At 41.0% G+C, this 23,295-nt stretch overlaps 1 protein-coding gene across 1 annotated transcript in view; it reads left to right on the top strand.

Annotated features, from left to right (window-relative positions):
• Positions 1–10,608: 10,608 nt before the first annotated feature.
• Il1r1 (interleukin 1 receptor type 1) overlaps positions 10,609–23,295 on the top strand; it is an 86,741-nt gene continuing 74,054 nt past the window's right edge. Inside the window, exon 1 of the mRNA XM_045147860.1 lies at positions 10,609–10,851. The gene's annotated coding sequence lies outside the window, so the exon portion shown is untranslated. The remainder of the gene's footprint in view (positions 10,852–23,295) is intronic.

Genomic DNA, 23,295 nt, shown 5'->3' with positions numbered 1-23,295 from the left:
CACCTGAATTGAAGGGCCATGGAGAGGGTGAGAAGCTTAACCTTAAATTTCTCCTGTTTCTCTTTTTCTTTTCCCTTGGCACTGGCCTGTAATTTCCTATACCAGGATTTGGTTAACATCCACAATGAGCTGTTGATAAGAGAGACCTACTAGATCTTCCAAAACAACCAAAACAGACTTCTGTCAGCGCACTTGATTACCCACCAGAAGTTAATGGCAAGACCCTACTGCTGAAGACATCATATTCTGTCAGCTTAGAGCATGAAAAGACCTGGCTGGAATCCAGAGGAGAGCCAGTATCCAAACAGTTAGCCCATCTAGTGCCGAAAGGTGCTACATTAGTTACCTGGGAAAAGTGGCCAACATCTGTTCAAGGAACTCAAAGTCTTAGCAACTCAGAAGTAAACAACCTGATGTGATGTTCACACAAGTGCAATAGTGGCACACAGCCATTGTGGGTAACCAACTGCTCTTGGATTGGCTAACAGATCTGCTCAGTGGAAAAGAAATCCTATCTAGAACTGGGATATATATTAGAATCATACCCAGCTAACAATTATGCTTTCCAATGTCAAGCTCCCACTAATTTTGGGTAATAAGACGGTCTACACCCTTTAAATTTTCTCTAAATTAATAATGGTTATCCCATTTAAACAGTGCTGACTTCACTCTCTGTGAAGATTCTGCTTCTCTTTTTCAGATGGGAGGAGGACCTGAGCAGGTGAATGACCCAGTGCACTCCGCCCCAGCCGGAGCTGAAACTGGGGAAATTGGGGAAATGAGCAAGAGTGCTGCTTTCATGGTGAATCTGATATCAGCACAGGAGTGAAGGGGACAGATACTGAGGATACTCAACACCTTCCAAATCAGAGATCCAAAGTCTCCTAAGAGCCCATCAGTGAAGTAGACTTTTTAAATGCACCAAACATGGCTCAGGGAATTTTGTGAAAGAGGGGGCAGAAAGATCGTTAGAACCACAAGTTGGGACATTATGCCCAGGGACATTGCCTGTCCCCCATAACTGCCTGCTGCCCCCACAATGCATGACCCACCATCCCCATGGGGTTGACCTGCATCCCCAACAAGGAGTTCCTCATAGGAAAAGTGGCAGGGATGAAGGAAGGGATGGTACCAACATGTGTTGCTTACATACTAAATATGTCCGTATCTAATAAAAATAAATTTTTAAAAAATGAGCTTGCAACATGAGCCCCTTGTGGGAAGATCCCTGCTACAAGGGGCTATGTTACTGACCTAGCCCTGAGGTGTGTATTTGGTGGTAGATAGGAGTTCCTTCCTACTAGGTGCGTTCAGAACAACTTGAGTTCTAACAGATAATGCTTACTGGTGGTGCTGGCTGTTGGTGGTGCCTCTCTGCTTAGATTAGATCTATGAATGGGAGACAGCTTCTTATGCCATTGATGATGTTCCCCTGGACTCTGTAAGCCTGAAACAAACCTGTTCCTTCCCTAAACTGTGTCTGGTTGAATATTTGTCTCAGCAACGAGGAGCTGACTGTATCAGGGAGTAACTGGCTGCTCTTTGATTGGATTTGAGGCACACTTCATGGGAGAGAATTCATGCTTGGTACTAGAAATGTAGTCACAAGTCTGTGGCTAGAAAGGTCATAGGCCCTAGGAGGGGAGGTACTATTGTTTGGCTAAATAGCTTTGTAGTGGCCATTAGTTTGTCCTGTAGTAGCTTATGTACATGGACATAGGTTATTGATGCTTTTACCTTTGGTCAGAGGAACTTCTTTCTGCAGTTGATGGTGAATATTAGGGAGACTGAGAAAAAGTGACTATTGAGTGTTAAGTGCTAAATGAGTTATCTTTATTATGTCCTCAAAGGCTCATGGAATACTTCAGAAGATGGGGCAGAAAGAATGTAAGAGCCTGAGCATATGTAGGAGTGCTTTGGAATGCTGTCTTCCAGACATGAAATAGCCAATATATTCATGATTTCTCAGTGCCTGGCATTACCTGCACAAGATCTACACAATATCGTAAACAGGTAAACATGTCATGGATGGTGCGGGAGGGCAAAAACACAAGATGTAAAAGTAGAAGAGAGACTACTTGAAAAGAAGAAGGAAATCAGTGGAAGGTAAACTAGTGAGAGGGGGGAAATAATGATCAAAATACATTATGTACATAAATTTTATTTATTTATTTGAGAGTGACAGACACAGAGAGAAAGACAGATAAGAGGGAGAGAGAGAATGGGTGCGCCAGGGCTTCCAGCCTCTGCAAACGAACTCCAGACGCGTGCGCCCCCTTGTGCATCTGGCTAACGTGGGACCTGGGGAACCGAGCCTCGAATAGGGGTCCTTAGGCTTCACAGGCAAGCGCTTAACCGCTAAGCCATCTCTCCAGCCCAATAAAAAGCTTTTAAAAAAAGAGTTTACCAAGGGCATAAACAGACAAAAATAGAGACTTTATTGAGTTTCATTGCAAGCGAACAGGCAGTGAGCTCATAGAGGGGACACTTGACTGAGAGTGGGTAGAATTCTTTTTTAAAAAATATATATTTTATTTATTTGAGAGAGAGAAAGAGTGAGAAAGCAAGAGACAGCAAGAGGGGTGGGGGGAGAGATTGGGGCCCACCAGGGCCTCTAGCCACTGCAAACAAACTCCAGATGCATGAGCTCCCTTGTGCATCTGGCTTACGTGGGTCCTGGAGAGTCAAACCTGAATCCATTGGCTTTGCAGGCAAATGCCTTAACTGTTAAGCCATCTCTCCAGCTCCTGTAGAATTCTTTTGTAGTAGCTGAGGGGAAGTTATTTGGTATTATCTTGTGGAACATTTGTGCAGGCTTCATACTCTGTGTTAAGTGGTAAATTCAAAAATTGTTTCTCTAAAGACAAACCATTCTGATAAGACATCATGTTAAGCTCCAGACAGCTGTGTAAGACATAGTGGGTTACCAGAGACTCAGGCCCTGTGTTACTTGTTAAAGTGTGGAAATCTAGCTTTGATTTTTTTGTCTTTTGTGTCTACAGAAGTGGCTTTGTAAGAAGAACTGTTTATTATAGGAGAACAACAAAGTCTGAAATTGAGTAACTGAATCAACATATAGTTTGCAAGCCCTTTGCTAACCACCAGGAACATTTTAAGTTCTTTTGAATATTTGTGACTTAGTCTATAACTGAAAACATATTTTCAGTAAGTTTGAAAAATAAGTGTGTTTTCTGGCTCATGAAATCTCTATCTATGAGAATGTAGGCATGATAGACATGGAACATGGCATTTTGTTCATTCTCCACTTGCCAAGGGATCTGACAAAGAGAGACAAGTTAAAAAAAAAAAAAAAAGAAAGAACCTACGGCATAGCTATTGACTCCCTTGGACTTAGTGTGATATTATATGTAGCCCTTTGAGTATTGGCTACAGAGGCACTCCTGTCCTATCCATGCAGCTTGCTTCAATTTGTTGTGACTGAGCCTTTAAATTAATTTGATTTACTTTAATTTTCATGTTTTGGTGTCTGTGTGTGTATGTTCATGTGAGTGAATGTGCATGTGTGTGCATCATGGAGAGCTTATGTGGAGGTAGAGGAGAACTTTGGCTGTTGCTTCTCACCTTCTGCCTGTTTTGAGGCAGGGTCTCATGTTGTTCACTGCTGAGGTTGCTGGCTTAGCTGTCTCACAATCTTCTAGGAAGTTCTCCTGTCCACATTTCCCTTCTCATTGTAGGTGTGCTGGAATTACATGTATCCATCACAGCTTTGGGATTTTACATGGGTTCTGGGGATCCAAAATCAGGTATTAAAGCTTTTTCCAGGGAACCATCTCTCCAGCCCCTAATTTTATATTTTACAGAACTACATTTTTTTCATTAGAAGTAGCACACATAATTGGTAAAATATTCATGGTATGCAGAAAAGAAGAAAAAGGAAACAACTTTACTTTAGTGGTAACTTTTTCCCCCAAATAACCACTGTAAAAATCATGGTGGTGTCTCTCCTTTCAAACTCTTGTGGATAAAATCATGTCTTAAGATGTAAAACAAATTCATAAAGGCAGCCAATACTGCACAGGAAGGGGCACATGTCCAAATAGGAAGTTATACGTAGTAGCAGTAATACCCATTTTTACTGAGAAACTTGGGGACAGCCAACAGCCAAGAATTTTGGAATGTTTTACTATGTCAAATCTTTATTTAATGGCATAGTCCACACACCATAAATGATTATGAAGGCCATAAAAATTATATAACATTATAAGTCAAAAGCAATTAGAAAGACTTAAGTGAAAGGGAAAAAAAAAAACAGATGGAAATATTCCCAAATGCTAACTAACATTAATGGGGGTTAGGTAGCAAGATTTTGCATGACTTTTAAATATCCTCTTTATTTAGTTTATTTTTCGTATTTTCTGTACCTTGGCCATATCTTTTGTAACAAAGACATTCTTAAAATCTGTACTAATCATAACTTTTGAATTGCTCTAGAAATCTATTGACCCAGTTAACTTCTACCAGCAAAAAATTAGGCTCATCTCTCATATATAATCACAATTAATCAGACACATTTATTAGGCTGTGACTGACTCACATTTACTGTCTGAAACACAACAAATAGATTATCTTACATTGTTGAAAGTTTCCTTATTTCCTGAAAGGAATGAAAATGGCATCCAAGAGTCATGGAAATGTATAGCTAGGCATCAAGACAAGAAAAATGGGAAAAGGGAGGTGAAGTCTGTAGATCCAAATCCAAATTTAGGATTTTCTCTTTGTGACCTCAGTTTCTTATTTCAAAAAGGTGAAGCATGAGGACATGTTCTCCCTAGCATATTGATTAGTCACAAGGGAAAAACTAAAGGACCCAAAAGCTGAAGCCCAACATCAGAGGCCTTGAGGCAATAAGACAGTTCTGTTAGGTGCTCATGCCAAAGCCGTGACCTTGTTTGAGTACCTCGTAGACAGTGAAGCACACAGTCTTTGGGTTTGATACATTTTATTGGTGAGCTCTGTACTGTAACAATTGCTTACATTGGCTTCCTGAACTTTCTATCCCACTGTTAGGGAGGGTTACTTAGTCAAGTATGGCTTAATGGTTTCCAGGCGTACAGAAGCCAGTCCCTGCTGCTCTTCCCTGGTTAGGAACAGCCCTTGCTAAGGCTTTCTGAGTGCCATGATGGGTAGATGCTTGGAAAACACTGCTCTGGAAGCCAGTCTTGAGGGTAACCATCTTCCCTTGTTTAGAAACCACACATCTACAGGGGCCACTGAGCACACAGTGTCCTGCTACCCAGGATTTATAGTAGGTGTGTTAGTAAACTGAGACCTAGACATTCACTTGGTATTCTTTTGTATCTGCAGTTTTGGGGTTTAATTGTATTTATTAGATTGGGTCTGAAAAATAAAAATGGGTTTTAGATTTGTTTGTGCTGAATTTCACAATGATATATTTGTCCTACGATTCCACCTTAGTGTGACCTTTTGGAATTCTGTTTGCTCATTCAATGACTTTTCCATTTAATTCCAGGTCTTCCAAAATTCTGTAGGCATCCTTTCTTCTATATGAATCATATCTGTACTTCTAGCTCCATCCTCTGCCTCTGGTTTGGTCCTGAAGTATTCTCCCTTTTAGCATTCACAGCCTCCTGGAATTTTACAAGGATCTATCTGAAGTCTTTCTGGTGCCTTTGGCTTATGTTCACTTGATAATTTTTTTTGCTTCAAATTACAGTTCACATTTCTAATCTTGAGTATTAGTCTAGTTTCTATTGATGTAACAAAATACTGAGGTTGGGTACTTGGGAAAAAAAGATCTCCTAGGTTTAGAGGGATATAGTTCAAGTCGCATTATGATAACTCTGGTGGCAGTTCAGATGGCATTATAGTGGTGGCACACACAAGATGATGAGAAAAGAATCCAAAATCTGAGGAGTTATCACTCTTGATCTTTTAAAATAACTCTCTCTCTCTTTTTTTTTTTTTTTGGTTTTTCGAGGTAGGGTCTCACTCTAGCCCAGGCTGACCTGGAATTCACTATGTTGTCTCAGGGTGGCCTTGAACTCACGGCAATCCTCCTACCTCTGCCTCCCCAGTACTGGGATTAAAGGCGTGCACCACCACACCCAGCTTTAAAAATAACTCTTTCTAAGAAATAAGTGAGGTTACAAAGAAGTCCTTAACCCCTTCTGAGGGAAATACCAACCCAATCACTTTACATTAAACTCCACCTCATACAGTTTCTGTATCACCCCTTAACATTTCTACCTTAGAGAATGAAGCTTCCAATACACACATGAACCCTTGGAGGACAAATTATATCCAACTCATAGCACCTTGAGTTTATGTTTCTTGGGGAAATGTGTCTCTGTCCACCTACCCTCCCTCTTTCCCACATGCTTTGGCTCTGGACAATTGAAGGGTGACCATGGTCATGATAGTGTGCTGTCTGGCTGCTGCCTAGGAGGAGAGGTTAGCTCACATAAAGGAGCCAGATTGGGACCACTTGCCAGGCTGAGAGCCTTCCACTAGAGCCCATGCTCCAAATGATCCAATTGACACAGAGTATGTGCATTTCAGGATGTATCCAACCTTACTAACCACATCATTCATTTTGCTCAAAAGACAGATGTTTGCAAATGTTTTCATGAAGTCCCAATTCATTAAGCTTTGCCTAATCTCCCCATGTACAAGCCCCACTAAACAACAGATTGAATGAGCTTCTGAAGACTTGGCTTCCGGTCAATTCATGCTTTCCCTCAGCAATCATGGCTTCCTTGAGTGCCAGAAGACAACCTCAGGAATAGTTCATCTGACATCTTTCCTGCCCCTTTGTCTGTGCTTGCACATGTCTGAAAGGATGAAGGATTGAGGAGGACATTCAGAGGTTCTGTAGACTAGGAGAGTTGTGGAATGGTCTGAATTGTTTATGTATCATTGCCTGGAACAGTTGAAGTCAGCAGGCAAACCACCAGGCCTCATTCATCCAGGCTGACCACCAAGGTTGCAAGGGGCCATTGGTCATGGCAAGGCAGCTGCTCCTTTGTAAAGGGAAAAGGTTAAACTAATAGAATGTGTCCCTGGAAGGCTAATTTAATTACAGAAGTTCCAGACCTAGTACAAAAGAGGCTCATTACCTTTGCTAATGAACCACAGCATAGGAAAGGAGACCCAAGGCCAGATTCCCAGCATGTATTTTTGCATATAATGTACAGACATGTTTGTATGTACAGTACACATGCACACATATATTCGGTGTCCTTCACCACCCACTGTGATGATAGTATATACATGGTTTGTAAGCATTGTAAACCTGTTTTTAAATGTATATCAGTTCTGAATTTTAGATGTTTCTATGAAAATACTGGAACTATTTCTGACCTGTTATATACAAATGAAGGCATTCTGGAGTTCTGTGAAGGACATGTCTACCAATAAAGTGTGTTATAATGATACCTTATCAGGGGAAGGGAGGGGAGGGGAGAAGATGGAGAAAGATGAGAGGAGAGGAGAGGGCAGGGAAGAACAGGAGTTAAAGAAAGGGAGAACTAAGGGGAAGGAAGAGCTGGGGAAAGGGCCAAAAGGAAAGGGTGGGTAGGAAGAAACTGAAGACAGAGACACAGAGGAGCCAGAGGCTGGACTATGGCAAGCTGCTCTTGCAGAGGAAATGACTGGCGGACTCCCTCTCCCGGATGTCCCTCAGCTGCCACGGAGACCCTGCTGTGGGTGTCAGGAAACTTTTGGTTTCAGATTATCAAAAATCTGACTCAACTGATCTGGTTTAACAAAAAGAACAGAAAGATATGTTGGCTTCAGTCCCTAAATAGTTCAGAAATAGTCTGGGTTGGCTCAGTTCCTAGTACTTCAACTCTTCCCTGAAGCCCTGCCCTTGTATGTGGACTCCATCCTCAAGCTTGTCTCCATTCTTAAGAAGGGTCTCTTTAGGCCAGCTTTCCAGAACTATCCAGAAGTATCCTTGAGCCTGCCTGCTTGGGCCTTATGGGAGGATCATCCTCCTTGCCTTAGACCTGTGAGGAGCCCCTGAGGTTGGGGAAGGTCAGTGCCTTCTAAGCCTGAGGTTTGCTCCACACTGAAGGAAGGGTGGAAAGTTCCGCCCAACTCTTGAGCGATTTTCAAATGTCAGTAAGGTTATATATATATTAGCATCTGCTAATTTACAAGATGGATTAGACCTAAGTTTCCACAACTGCCATCGAAACCATCGTGGGCAGGAACATTTTTCCCTGTTCTTCAGCACCTATCTGCTGCTTTTTAATGTGGCTGACTTTTCTGTTTACCGCTAAACTGAATCATTTGATTACATTAATCTATCAATTCAGCACTGCTGGGAGGTAGCTGCCTAGCTTGGGAAGGCCTTCAGGGCATCAAGAAGGCTGCTAGGAGATTACACATTTCTTTCTTTTTTTTTTTTTAATTTGATTTATTAGTTTTCTTTTCATCAAATACAGGCAGTTTGGTACCATTGTTTAGGCTCATCTATGATCTACCCCCTCCCATTAGACCCTTCTTGTTGATGTAAATGGGTCGTGCATTGTGGAGTTAGTCCCTAGTTATTGGTATGCTAAATGTTTCTGCAAATCATGACCCAACATGTGACTCTGACATTCTTTCTGCCCCCTCTTCCGTAAAATTTCCCTGAGCCATGTTGGGTTCATTTTTGGTCTGCTTCAGTGCTGAGGTGTTGGGGGCCTCTGAGGCTCTGGCTCTCTGATTTGGTAGGAGTTGATTTTTCTCTGCGTTGGTCTCCTTCCCCGTTGTGCTGGTATCCGGTTCACAGGAAAGCATCACCCTTGCTTGTTTCACCAATTGTCCTTAGTTTCAGTTGGGCCCCTTTTGAGGTATGTTGGGGCAGCTCTCTCCATAGGATCTGCATCTATCTGAAAAAGAGAAGCAGATTCTCCAACGGATAGTAAGTTAGCACCTGGAAAATGGAAATAACACTTACTTTTTTGATAGACAGATTGATAGGTGTAGGCCCTCTTGTTCCCCATGATTGATGATAGCTTGATATTGTAGAGTGGGCTTGTGTTTGGGTATGATTCTGACTTGTTTCCCAGCTCCAGCTATGGGTCTAGTACCACTGAGTGGATCAGTTAGCCAAATCAAGAGTAGTTGGTTCCTCACCATGGCTGTGTGCCACTATTGCACTTGTGTGGGCATCACGTCAGGTTATTTGTTGCTAATTAGATTAGACAGTGAGTTGCTTGGACAGATATTGGTTGTTTCCCCCAGTCGCCCATGTAGCGCCTTCTGGCACTAGACACGCTGACTATCTGGGGACTTACTCTCAGATTGCACATTTCTTGAGTAGATAAATCCTTTTCCCACATAATTGCAGATCAGTTGCCTAGATCTAAGGTAAGACTTGAGCTACCCCAGACTACATTTCAATTGTGCCTAGCTAAGGGATCTTGGGAAAGGTACTTAATGTTGAACACTTTTTTTTTTCTGTCTATAAAATGGGCCAAATAATCTGCATTTCCTAGAAGAATGCCTGGCACAGATCCATATCCATTTACTGTCTCCATTATCATTACAGAGAGCAAGAAAAATTCACAGCAAGGAGAATTACCCCCTAGTGGGCAAGGCCACATGGAAATAAAGAGGCAGCATAGGAAATGCAGAGCTGACATTAAGAACAAAGGCTCTGCTGGGTGTGAGGCACACGCTTTTAATGAGTTCCCTGTCAGCCTGGGCTACAGTAAGACCCTACCTCAGCGGGGGGGGGGGTGGGGGGGTGGGGGAGGGGGAAGGCAAACGAAAACAAAAACAAAGGCTCAGACGACGTCTTCTAGACTCAGTGCAACAGCATGGAGGAGAATACGGAATGGCTGCAGCTAGAAATGCCTCCGAAGGCCAGTTAAGGGGCTGCCTGAGTGGCAGAAGGAGATGTTTGACCAACTTCTGCCCATGCTACAGAGTTTGGGGCAGCGTCTTAGCAGGTTGGGCTCTCAGTGCAGGGCCAGGAGGCAGTAAGCCACAGAAGAGGTGCCTTATATTTAGCACTTGTCCCAGGATGGACCAGCTTGTGAATGCAGAGGCTGCTGCTTTAGCCTCCACTTCTCTGTGTCCCCCACTCTGTGTGCTGCTTGGGAGCACTGTCCTGGGGTGTAGCATGGCCAGTGGGTCATCCAACCTCCAGCATGCAGGGAAGAGAGCCTTCCAGTGTTCCCAAGACACATGTCAGAGGTAAGGGGCACCACTAAGCAAGAGTTTGAGGTCAGAAACCTGAGCAGAACCAAATGAAGGGCCCTATGATGCTGCTTTGGGATTTGCCTCAGTGGACATTGTTCTATGATGGACTGGGAGGTGGAAGAGAGATGGAAAAGAAGAGAGTCTAGGCTGGGCTCTGTCTTATAAAACTATTGGCAGAAGCCTAAGTTAAGGAGCTCATCTAGATGTGAAGCAACATCGCATAAGGAGAGAGCCTGCCTCGTGAAACAGGAGTCTCATGGGTAATCTGGGTAGTGATATTTCGTAAGGCTTGGCACGTTTGCTGAATGATTCTGGCTCTGTGCCCAGATCTGAGTTTCCTGTTCATAGTTCCCCAGACGTGTCATGCAAAAGGATTAAAGCCCCGAGTGGCTCTGATACAGGCATCACCAGGAGCCCACTTTCTCTTTGTCTTCTGACAAGATGTGAGTTGTCACTTTTCCACACCCCCTGACCCGGCCCAAAGGGGGAAGAAGAAGAAGAGGAGAGAAGATAAGAAACATTGTCCAAGCTGACTTCAATAGACACTTTTGTTTTTAACAACTACTGTCTGTCTCGGCTTCATCTGGGAAGAAACACCGCTGCATTATCTTGAGAATTGCCACCACCCACGAGGCCAGCAATTCCTGGTTTCCCAAACCATAAACAGGGGAAACGGTAAGACAGTTGGTCATGTTTTAGCCTTTTTTTTTTGTCTCTGTGCTTCTCCTCCTGTGGGGGGGGTGTGTGTGTGTGTGGTCAAGGTGGGTAGGTGTTTACATATACATTGATGAGACATTTAGGAGAGGCAAATAGAAAATGATCTGGCAATGTTATATTGTTCACTGAAGCCAATCTGATTTCAAGTTCTATGGCTCTGGAGGCAAGTGTAATGTTAATATATGTGTATGGGCAATATTAAGGTCGCCTATTATATGTCTCTTTCTATGCAAGATGAACTAGGAAATACATGTAAACTATATCTGATAAGTGCTTCTATGGCTTAGATGTATACTCCTTACAAGTATAAGACATCCTATTTACAAACAATGATCATTACATACTTTTGGAAGGTGGTAAGGACTGTAGGATGAAGAGCATTGTAAGCAGTTGTTTGTATGATGTTGTGGTGGGTGTTAGGATGAAGACATCACTTCACATTAAGCACCTACAGTTTGGAGGTTTCATTCAAAACTTCACCGAGGCATTGCATGGCTATTAACATGCATCTGATGGTTGAATTTGAAGTATAATGCAGTGCCTTATACCAGGATGACAAGGCTTGCAGTGATTCCTTCAGGGAAGGTTTAAACATAATCTTAAAATCATGAGCATGTTTTATTTTTGGATTCTTTGTACCTGCTACACCTATAGCCACAGAGACTACAATGACCTCTCCATGGGGATGAGAGATATAGTGCTGATGTCTTACTTGACATCTTGATCTCTACAATTTCCATCAGTAGTGCTATTGGACAGAATAAGAAAATGGGACAGAGTCAGAAAGATTAAGGACAGGAGGACATGGAAAAAAAAAGAACAAAATCAGGTTTATAATTCAATTCACCAATACTAAGTGCTGTCCTTCAACACACTAATTTTGTTTTGGTGGTATAGTGGTTAGCATATCTGCTTCTAAAGCACTAATTATGAACTTTGTTTGTGAGACATGAACTTCTTGGTAATGAAGAAGAGAAGCCCACAAGTTACACCAGGGACCAAGAGATATGGCGTGTCCAAACACTTGTCCAAGAAGCCTTTGGAGATCAGTAGTGTGTGAGTTCAACACCAAGGATCTCTGTCATGATATGTGGGTTGATTTGTTGGGGCAAGGGTGAACCTGAAAGACTTTCTGAGAGGAACTTGGTCTTCCCAATCGAGTGACGAGTTTGAAAAGTTTCTCAAGTCTTTCTCATGCAACATGAAAATGTGAATCTTTGAGCCCACAAACCCTAGCAATGCTAACCTGTTAGCTTTCCCAGGAGGAAAGCATGATAGCCTTGTCAAAAAATGGCAAAGATCTATTTCTAGAATATGTCCTTTAAAAATTCACACCAAAAGCTGGGCCTGGTGGCGCATGCCTTTAATCCCAGCACTTGGGAGGCAGAGGTAGGAGGATTGCCATGAGTTCAAGGCCACCCTGAGATGACAGAGTTAATTCCAAGTCAGCCTGGACCAGAGTGAAACCCTACGTCGAGAAACCAAAAAAAAAAAAAATTCACTCCAACAGCATGTGTTCATTGTCAAAAATAAATTAAGTAAATAGATATTAAAAGATTTAAGACCCATTACTACAAAATGGCTAAACATCCACAAGCTAAAACTCTCCAAAATCCTCCATCCAGCTTGGATTTCAGATCATTTCAGATTTTTGGATACAGATGCTGGATTATTGAATTCTATGTAAACATTCCAAATTTCAAAAATTTCTGAAATCTGGAATACTTCTGGTTCCAAGAATTTCAGATAAGAGAAACAGCTGGAATAACATTTTGGGGATATATAATTATTATGAATATATTTGCATTTTCAACAAATATGCTTATACTAATTGTGTTTTATTATCTGCATTTACTTCCCAGTAACACAGTGTGAGCATTTTCCCATGGCAATGAATTTCCTTCTGTGAAAGATTCTAAATTATATAACATTAAATCCTGTTGGTGATATTTTAGGAATTTTGTATTATTAATAATATGAAAATTAACATCCTTGCAATGACATTTTTGCATCTTTGTGAATATTTCCTTAGAATAAATTCCTCAAGTTGGAAATTTATGCCATAAGAATTTTTAGAATAAATATTTATTTATTTGAGAAAGAACAAGAGAAAGTGGCAGATAAGAAAGAGAGAGAGAGAGAGAGAGAGAGAGAGAGAGAGAGAGAAAGAAAGAGAGAAAGAGAATTCGAATGTCAGGGCCTCAGCCACTGCAAAGGAACTCCAGAAGCATGCACCAACTTGTGCAGCTGCCTTTGGGAAATCTACCTCTGGTCCTTAGGCTTTACAGGCAAGCACCTTGACCACTGAGCCATCTCTCCAACCCATTTTATGTCATGAGCATTTTTAAAGTTCTTGAATTCTGCTGCTAAATAAATCCTGGAGATGTGATATTCATTCAAGTCCCCACCAGGACTGTATGAATACAATTTTCCAACATTCTTACTAGTATTGAATTTTGCCATTTTTATTGAATTGTATTAATCTAAGTAATTGGCAAATGATCTTTTGTTATCTTAATTTACCATTTTTATTTACAAAATAAATTCTTCTGGCTTCTTACTTTGTTCTTTTGGGTTCAGCTTCTTTTCTTTATTTTGGTCACATCACCAAAGTCATCACCTTTTACGGTAACCTCTGTCAACCCAATTTCTGAGATCTGTGACCTTACTTGATATCTCACAGAAAGTGCACAAGTAAATATGTGGGGTTGGAAGTTCTTTTTCTCCGACTTTTTACTGATGAACTACCTGGGGAAAACCTCATCATTATGATTTTATCTTTTGTTGTTGTTGCTGTTGGTTCTTAGATTCAGCTGCAGCATTTGGTATGCTCCAACAGCACATGGAATACTTTCGATTGAAGATGGTTTAGGGCTGGTTGTTTCTTGATCCCTCCTGCCACATGCCACGCCTCTCCCATACATCACCATCATCATCTGTGTGTTTTGCTCCAGTCCCTGATGGATGGAGAGTACCTCAAGGAGAGGAGCTGGCTTTTTGTGCTTCTCTCTGTAGATCTGGTTTGAAATCTGACCTTCAGTGGGATTGAATAAAACAATTCCCAAAGAAGCCAGTGGAAGAGAGAAACATTTTTACCCAACTCTATAGGGAAAGTAATATTCCAAAAAAGGAAATACAAAGCTTTAAAAAATCAACCAACTATATCTTTTCTTGGGTAAATGGCTTGGTAAGTTTAATTTGGGTGGGTTAAGTTTCTATCAAATACATCCTTAAATCTCAATGATAGCAAGTGAATGTAAACTAAGGGTAAAATCAGCAAACAAAGACACAAACATTGATAAGAACATAGACATTTTTTAAGGGAAGAAGAGTACAGACTTTCACTCTGACTCTCCAGCATAGTTCAGGGTTATAAAATCAGGACCAAATAGGTATTTAGAAATGAGTTAAACTTAGTTCTGAAAAACAGCAGCTTATATTTACAAGAGAACTTACTGTACCTGAGGCTAGGAGCTAAATACCTCACACTTACATATGAGATAATTGTTATTACCTTATTGTGCAGATTAGGAAACTGAGGCATAAAGAAGAGACTTGTGTAAACTCATACCAGGAATTGGTTCAGGGGTGGGATTCTTGGTGTATCTAGCTTCACACTAGAGCGCAACAGATGGGGAGGACAGATCTGACTGAATGTCTAGAAAATGGCCTGTGCCTGACATGCTGGTGTGGCTTCCTTGGGTATGTGGTTTCCACTTATTACGACCTTCCAAAGGAACACAAACTGTTCTGAGTTTTGTGTGTGCATATTATCTCATGTCTTTCTCAAGACCTTTGAAGGTTTCTGGAGATTGAGCATCCCTAATCTGAAAATCCAAAATCTGAAACTTCTTGAAACACTTTCACATGATATACCACAAATGGAAAATTCCACACCATGAAATGTTTCATGGAAGAATTGCTAAAAACAGTGCCAACAGCATCAGATTGTGTGTCTCAGATGTAGATGAAGCATAAATAAATCCGTGGTTAGTCTTAGGTCCCATCCTTAGCATACCTCATTGTGTACATACAACTATGCCAAAATGTGAAAAAAATCCAAAGTCTGAAACAATTCTGGTCTCCAAGTTCAGATGGTTCATATAAGGAACTCTCAGCCTATGTCATTATTCCTGCTTATGGACCAAATGACAGAGCTGAAACTGAGAAGCTTCCACTGAGCCCCCAAACCTTCATCATAAAAGTCCATAGAATATCTGTCAAGAAGCTGGGATGAATAACTGCCTTGAGAATGAAGGTCACGTGCACTTTCTCCTGGGCAACTTACTTATGTCTCTTTGCTTAGCTATTCTACTTACAAAAGGGGAAATGAATCTAATTCAAACTGTAAATTTGCTTAATCTTCTTTAAACTTTTCTGTGAAAAGCTGGGAGCCTTGAAAAATATTCAAATTAATTAATTGATTGATTAATCAACTTTCAGTGCTGTCGATTGGTCCCAGGGCCTTCTTTATTCCAGACAAGTGGCCATACACCTATCCCAGCCCTAATTTTTGCATTTTAAGAGTTTTTGAATTAGATATAAGTGGTCTGCCTACTTTTGCAGTCACCACATTTAAAAGTCTGTGCAAAGTATTCTCCATCTGCCCCCTTCCCTCAGACTCCTCTTTCCCTCTTCCTCATGGATGGGAACCTTCTGAAGAGTTTCCTGTATTTGCTCCCACCTCTTTCTCACTAATGCTGCACACTGCTCTGTGCCTGTTCCATTTCTGTGTCTAATGAGCTGCAGTTTGACCTGCTGGTAAACACTGAAGTTGCTTGTAGTCTTCTGCAATGCCCTGAACAGCTTGCTTGTGCTATTTTTCAGAAGTGCCAGTAAAACTATCAATTGATTGAATTCCTGGAAGTGGAGTAGCTGGGTCATAGGCTATGTAATCTGGAATTTGGATGTACATCTCATGCCCAACCACCCCTGACCAGCTAATAACAATGAGCAATCCTATTAGAAATGCTTGAATGTTTACTGATGTGCTTTACACTGCCATATATCAGCTACTTTTAAAGAAATATTTATTAATTTGCAAGCAGAGAGATAAAGAGATACAGAGGGAAAGGGAGAGAAAGAAAGTATGGGCATGCCAATGCCTTTAGCTGCTGCAAACAAACTCCAAATAAATGCGCTACTTTGTGCAACTGGCTTAAGTGGGTACTGGGGAATCGAACCCATGTTGTTATGCTATGCAGACAAGTGCCTTATCTGCTGAGCCATCTCTTCAGCCCTCAATTAGCTAGTATTTTTTTATAATATTTATTTATTTAAGAGAGAGATGGAAAGAAAGAGAGAGAGAGAGAATGGGTGTGCCAGGGCCTCAAGCTACTGCAAACAAGTTCCAGACACATGTGCCACCTTGTGCATCTGCCTTATTTATATAGGCTAGGTACTGGGGAATAGAACCTGGGTCCTTAGGCTTTGCAGGCAAGCACCTTAATGGCTAAGCCATCTCTTTAGCCCCTTTTAAGAACTATAATATTTATTTGTTTGAGAGAGAGAGGGGAGGAGGGAGGGAGAGAGGCTAGCTTTGATTTAACACTAAAAGGAAAGGAAGTGAGCTCAGAGTGCTTATTAAACCTTTTCTTTTTTTTAAAATTTAATTTATTAGTTTTCATTTCAGTGAATACTTATTAAACCTTTTCTACCTCACACTATGACTGAGGTTGGATATCCATTCAATTGGCTTAAAATTATATGTGATCAGCCCTTTCATTCACTCAGGACTTATTTTTGAGCCACTGGTATATCTATCCATGAGACTCCCAGGTCGGTGAGGGGACCTGGTTACTGATGGGCACGTGTGCATGCTGGTGTACCACATGACCAGCACCATGAAAGACACATGGACAGTGGCACAGTGGCTAGAGACTGAGGTTCATGTCTGAAGCATGAGCACAAGCCAGCCAGGCTGAGGACACCAACCTATAAAAGCTCTGTTTGAAGAGTCAGGTGTGTTGGAATACATTTGTAATCCCAGAACTCAGGAGGCTATGGCAGGAGGATCATGAGTTTGAGGCAGCCCCATGACCTGAAAGCAAGGTCCTGTCTCAAGAAAAACAAGCATACAGTATCTATTTGAGGAGCAGAGAGATCTGTACATGGATGGACAGGAGTGGGAGTGAGGTGTGAGGTGAGCTAGAGAGTCAGATTGGGTCAGATCATGGTGAATATAGGCTGGAGGTAGGAGTTTGGATTTCAATGTGAATTTCAGGTGACTTCTTTTACAGGGTGGTAATATGGAGTCAGAACCCGTATGCTTATGCCTTGAGGACTGAACTACTCCTCTGGATAATGTCAGCAAGGTGCAGACCCTTCTGGGCTTTGTTGTATTTACCATAAGAAATCATCATGGGAGTGACATTGGGTGTAGGGCCAACACCCCAGGACACTGTGTCTTTTAGTGTGAGACAATTGATAAAAGCTTTGTCTAAATATGACCATGGACATATTTTCACAAAAGTACACTTGATCTCTCCTAGAAACAAAGTGACACAAAGAGCTTTCTTATCCGTGAGCTCATCCATTACTAAAACAACTGACCATTTTGACAGATTAATACTGTACATCCAGGGCTGGAGATATGACTTATTGGTTAAGGTGCTTGCCTTCAAAGCCAACAGACCTAGGTTCGATTCCTCAGGACCCATGTAAGCTAGATGCAAGGTGGTGCATGTGTCTGGAGTTTGTTTGCAGTGGCTAGAGGCCTGGTGTACAATTTTTTCTCTCTCTCTTTCTGCCTCTTTCTCTCTCAAATAAATAAAATACTCTATAGCTAGTCTGGCCCAAACCCTGTGCAATTCTGGTGGTGATGAGTGGAAGAACTGGCAGACATGAAATTACAAGCATAAAGAGAACTTGGAGCAACTTTTAGTTCAACTGTGAGACAGCATCAAATGTTGGCAATTTAAAAGGAAGAATTCAGGAATAGGACAGTGATGAGGCTCAGTTACATCTGGGCTCAAGATGAAACTTCTGGTCCACTGAACAAAGCTGCTGAACCTGCCCTGGGGGCTGCCTACTGCTGGGGCCCCTCAAGCTTGGAGTCCAGGAAGGAGCTGCAGGTAGGTTTATAGAAAGCTACAGGTGCAGGTGGATCATTGGCTGTCTTTATTTATTTGTTTTTTAGATATGGACATATTTAGTATGTAAACAACACGTGTGGGTACCATCTTTTCCCTCCTCCCTGCTCCTTTTCTGAAGAGGCCTTCCTCTGAGGGAATGCAGGTCAACCCCATGGGGACTGTGGGTCATCCATTATGGTGGGGGGAGGCAATGTTGCTGTGCAAAATGTCCCAACTTGTGGCTCTAACAAATCCTTCAGCCCCCTCTTCCACAAAATTCCCTGAGCCATGTTGCAAGCATTTTAGGTCTACTTCAGTGATGGGCTCTTAGGAGCCTCTGCATCTCTAGTTTGGTAGGTGCTGAGTGTCCTCAGTGTCTGTCTCCTTAACCCTTTTGTTGATATCAGATTCACTAAGAAAGCAAAACTCCTGCTCATTTCCCCAATTTCTCTGTGGTTTCACCTGAGGCTGGGATGGAGTGTGCTGGGTCGTTTGTTTATCTCCGCAGGTACAGTTGCCACCTGAAAAAGAGAAGCACCTTCTTCAATGGAGAATGATGTCAGCACCAGTTAAATGGGATAACCTTACTAGTTAAGAGAGAATTTGAAGGGAATAGACCCTGTTATAGTCTAAGGTTAGTGGGAGCTTGATAATGGAAAGCAGAATAATTATCTGATCTGTATATGGTTCTGACTTTTTCCAAGTTCTAGATATGGTTTCCTTTCCACTGAGCCAATCTGTTAGCCAATACAAAAGCAGTTGCTTACCCACCATAGCTCTTTGCCACCATTGTGCTTATGTGAGCATCACATCAGGTTGTTTGCTTCTGAATTGCTTAGACTTTGAGTTTCTTGGATAGATGTTGGCCACTTTCTCCTTGTAGCTCATACGGCACCTTCCAGCAATAGATGGGATAAATGGGGACTGGCTCTCCTCTTGATTCTAACCAAGTCTTTCCACGGTCTGTACCAACAGCATTTGGTGTCTTCAGTAGTAGGGTCTTGCCATTAACCTCTGGTGAGTAATCAAGTGTTCTGACAGAAGTATGTCTTGTTTATTTTGGGAGATCTAGTAGGTCTCCCTTATCAACAGCTCATTGTGGATGTAGACCACATCCTGGCACAGGGAATTACAAGCCAGTGCCAAGGGAAAAGAAAAAAGAAAAAGACAGAGAAGAAAGAGAAACAGGAGAAGTTTGAGGTTAGGTTTTGTCTCACCCTCTCCAGATTCCTTTGATTCAGGTGCATGTGCTTCCTCTCTATAAGGTCCTCTTGAGGGTTCCACATTTTATTCTGACTTCTAGAATGTAGGATTCTATGGTACCAGTCCAATTTTGGTTCGGTTTTGTGTGCCTCCACACACTTTCCCTTCCCCCAAGCCCTATCTTCCCTATTGTCTTAGCCTCAAGATGCTATTCAGTTATGTCAGCAACTTGGGATGATCCATGTTAGAAACTGCAGATGGGTGAGATCATGCAATAGTTGTTTTTCTATGATTGTGTGAATGCACTTTGAATAATCTGTTCCAAGTTTGACCATTTTTCTACAAATTTCAATGTGTCATTTATTTTTATTTTTATTTTTTTTTTTTACTTAATGCTGAGTAGAATTCCATCATGCAGATATACCACATCTTGGTTATCCATTCATCCAATAATGTGCACCTGGGTTGATTCCAGTTTTTAGGTATTATGAATTAAGCAGCTATAAACATGGTTGAGCAAATATCTCTGAACTGAGATGTGGAGCTTTTAGAGTAAATGCTCAGTAAAGGAATAACAGGGTCTGTTGGCAACTCTATCTTCATCCTTTTCAGGAGTCTCCATATTGATTTCCATAGTGGTTGTAGCAAGTTACATTGCCCACCAACAGAGAATGAGTGCTCCTATTTCTTCACAGCTTCACCAATATTTCTTTTCATTCAAGTTTTTAATGTTTGCTATCCTTATGGTAATCTCATAGCTGTTTTAATTTGTATTCTCCAGTGGTTAGGGATGTTGAACATTTTCTTAAGTGTGTGTTAGCCATTTGTAATTCTTCCTCTGAGAACTCCCTATTTAGTTCTCTGCCCCACTTTTGGAATGGATTGTTTGATTATTTATTGTTTAGTTTTTTGAGTTCTTTGTAGATTCTAGATATTGGGTTTCTATCAGTGGTATAGCTGCCAATGATTTTCTCCCATTCAGTGGGTAATATATGGGCTCTGATTATGGTATGTTTGTCTGTGCAAAAGCTTTCTTTAAATTTTTTTTTGTTCATTTTTTATTTATTTATTTGAGAGCGACAGACATAGACAGAAAGACAGATGGAGGGAGAGAGAATGGGCGCGCCAGGGCCTCCAGCCACTGCAAACGAACTCCAGATGCGTGCGCCCCCTTGTGCATCTGGCTAACGTGGGACCTGGGGAACCGAGCCTCGAACCGGGGTCCTTAGGCTTCACAGGCAAGCGCTTAACCGCTAAGCCATCTCTCCAGCCCTGTCTGTGCAAACGCTTTTATCTTCATGAGATCCCATTGGTTGAGTGCTTGTTTAATTTCCTTGTTTATTGGAGCTTTGTTCAGGAAGTCTTTTCCCAGTGCTATGTCTTGGAGAGTGCCTCATATTTTTTCTTCCAGTAGTTGAAGAGTTTCAGGTCTTACATTGAGGTCCTTAATGCACTTGGACTTAATTTTTGTGTATGGAGAAATGAGTGGGCCTAATTTAATTTTTCTACATTTGGTCATCCAATTTGTCCAACACTATTTGTTGAAGATGCTATCTTTTCTCCAGTCTACATTATTCGTGCCTTTATCAAAGATCAAGCAGGTGTTTTTGCTTGCCTATGGTCTGGGTCTTCAATTCTGTTCCATTGGTCTATTTTTCTATTTTTATTTCAGTACCATGCTGTTTTTGTGACTATGGCTTTGTAATATAGCTTTAGATCATGTATGGTGATACCACCAGAGGTGTTTCCTTTGCTAATGATACGTTTGGATATCTGAGGCCTTCTGCCATTCCATATGAATTTTGAGATCATTTTTTCAAATTGTGTGAAGAATGATGCTTTTATTTTTATTGATATTTCATTAAATCTGTATATTGCTTTTGGTAGAATCGCCATTTTCACAATGTCAATTCTACCTACCCAGGAGCTTGGGAGGTCTTTGCATCTTCTCAAGTCTTCCCATATTTACTTCTTCAGTGTTTTAATGTTTTCATTATGTAGTTCACTCACATCCTTTGTTAGTGTTATTCCAAAGTATTTAAATTTTTTGTTTCTATTTAAAATGGGACAGCCTCACTGATTTCTTTCTCTGTATTTTTTGTCCTTTGCATATAGAAAAGCTAGTCATTATTGTGCATTGATTTTGTATCCTGCCACTTCGCTGAAGGAATTTATCACCTTTAGAAATTTTGAGATGGAGATTTTTAAGTCACTTATATACAGGGTCATGTCATCTACAAATAAGGTAACTTGACTTCTTCCTTGACAATTTGAACCCCTTTTATTTCTCTCTCCTGTCATTGCTTGGGCTAGTACTATGTTGAAGAGCAGTGGTGAGAATGAGCACACCTGTCTTGTTTGCAACCTCAGTGGGAATTCCTTGAGTTTTTTCCCTTTAAGTATTTTTTGGTCTTTAGGAGCTTTATATATAGCCTTTATTGTGTTGAGATATAAACCTCCACGCCTATTCTTTCCAGTGTTTTGATCATGAAGTGGTGTTGTATTTTGTCAAAGGCCTTCTCTGCATCAATTGAGATGATAATGTGGTTCTTATGGTTCAGATATTTGTGTGGTGTATTAAATTAACTGATTTCTGTTTGTTAAGCCATCCCTACATCCCTGGGATGAAGCCTACACGATCAAGGTGGATAATGCTTTTGATGTGTTGTTGAATTCGGTTTGCAAGGATTTTGTTCAGGATCTTTGCATCTAAGTTCATTAAAGATATAGGCCTATAATTTTCTTTCCTTGTTGCATCTCTGTCTGGTTTTGGTATTGGGGTGATACTAGCTTCATAAAAAGAGTCGGGTAAGAGTCCCTGGTTTCCAATTATGTGGAATAGTTTGAGAAAAATTGGTTTCAATTCTTCAATGAAGGTTTGATAGAATTCAGGTGAGAAGCCATCTGTTCCTGGAGTTTTGGGGAGGTTTTTGATTACCTTTTTAATATCCATGGGTGTGATAGGTTTGTTTAGGAGACTAACCTGCTCTGAGTTTAGTTTTGGTTGGTGTATGGGTTTAGGAATTCAACCATTTCTTACAGATTATTCAGTTTTGTGGAGTAGAGGTTTTGGAAGTATACCCTGATGATTCTTCCAATTTCATTGCTGTCTGTTCTGATTTCTCCTTTGAGACTTCTCTCTTTTTTCTGCTTGCTTGACCAGTTTGGCCAGGGGTTTGTCAATCTTGCTTATTTTTTCAAAGAACCAGCTCTTCATTTCATTGATTTTTAAAATGATTTTCTTTGTTTCTAATTCATTAATTTTACCTCTTGATTATTTCTTTCCATGTTAAGCTCTTTCAGTTGGGTTCTTCTTGTCTTTCCAGTGCTTTTAGGTGGACAGTGAGGTTATTGATTTGGGATCTCCCTGTCTTTGTAATGAAGGCATTTAGGGTTCCTGTAAGTTTTGGTAGGTTGTGTTTTCATTATCATTCAATTCTAGGAATTTTACAATTTCTTTTTTTGACTTCTTCCACAACGAATTTATTGTTTAAAAGTGTGTTGTTTAGGGTTTGGAGAGATTGCTTAGCAGTTAAGCACTTGCCTGTGAAGTCTAAGGACCCCAGTTCAAGGCTCAATTCCTCAGGACCCATGTAAGCCAGATGCACAAAGTGGCACATGCACCTGGAGTTCATTTGCAGTGGCTGGAGGCTCCAGCACACCCATTCTCTCTTTCTGTCTCTCTCTCTCTGCCTCTTTCTTTCTCTGTCTATCTATTGTTCTCAAATAAATAAATAAAAATAAACAAAAAAAGTGTGTTGTTTAGTCTTCAGGAGCTGGTAGAGTTCTTGATGTGTCTATTGTTAATTTCAAGCTTTAAGCCATTGTGATCTGACATGGTGCAGGAAGTTACTTCAATTTTCCTGACTTTATGAAGGCATGCTTTATGGCATAATATATGGTAAATTTTGGAGATGGTTCTATGGGCTGCTGAGAAAAATGTGTGTTCTGCAAGAGTTAGGGTCGAAAGTTCTTTAGATATCTGTTAGGTCTAGTTGATCTATGATGTTGTTGAACTCTATTTCTCTGTTGATTTTCTGCTGGGATGATCTGTCTATTGATAATAGTGGAGTATTGAAGTCTCCAACTATGTTGGTGTTGGTGTTTACTTCTGTTTTATTGTTGA

Source organism: Jaculus jaculus, chromosome 4, assembly GCF_020740685.1.
Source record: "Jaculus jaculus isolate mJacJac1 chromosome 4, mJacJac1.mat.Y.cur, whole genome shotgun sequence".
Taxonomy (NCBI): Eukaryota; Metazoa; Chordata; class Mammalia; order Rodentia; family Dipodidae; genus Jaculus; species Jaculus jaculus.
Note: the sequence above shows the minus strand (reverse complement) of the source record. Positions and strands in the feature narration are given on the sequence as shown.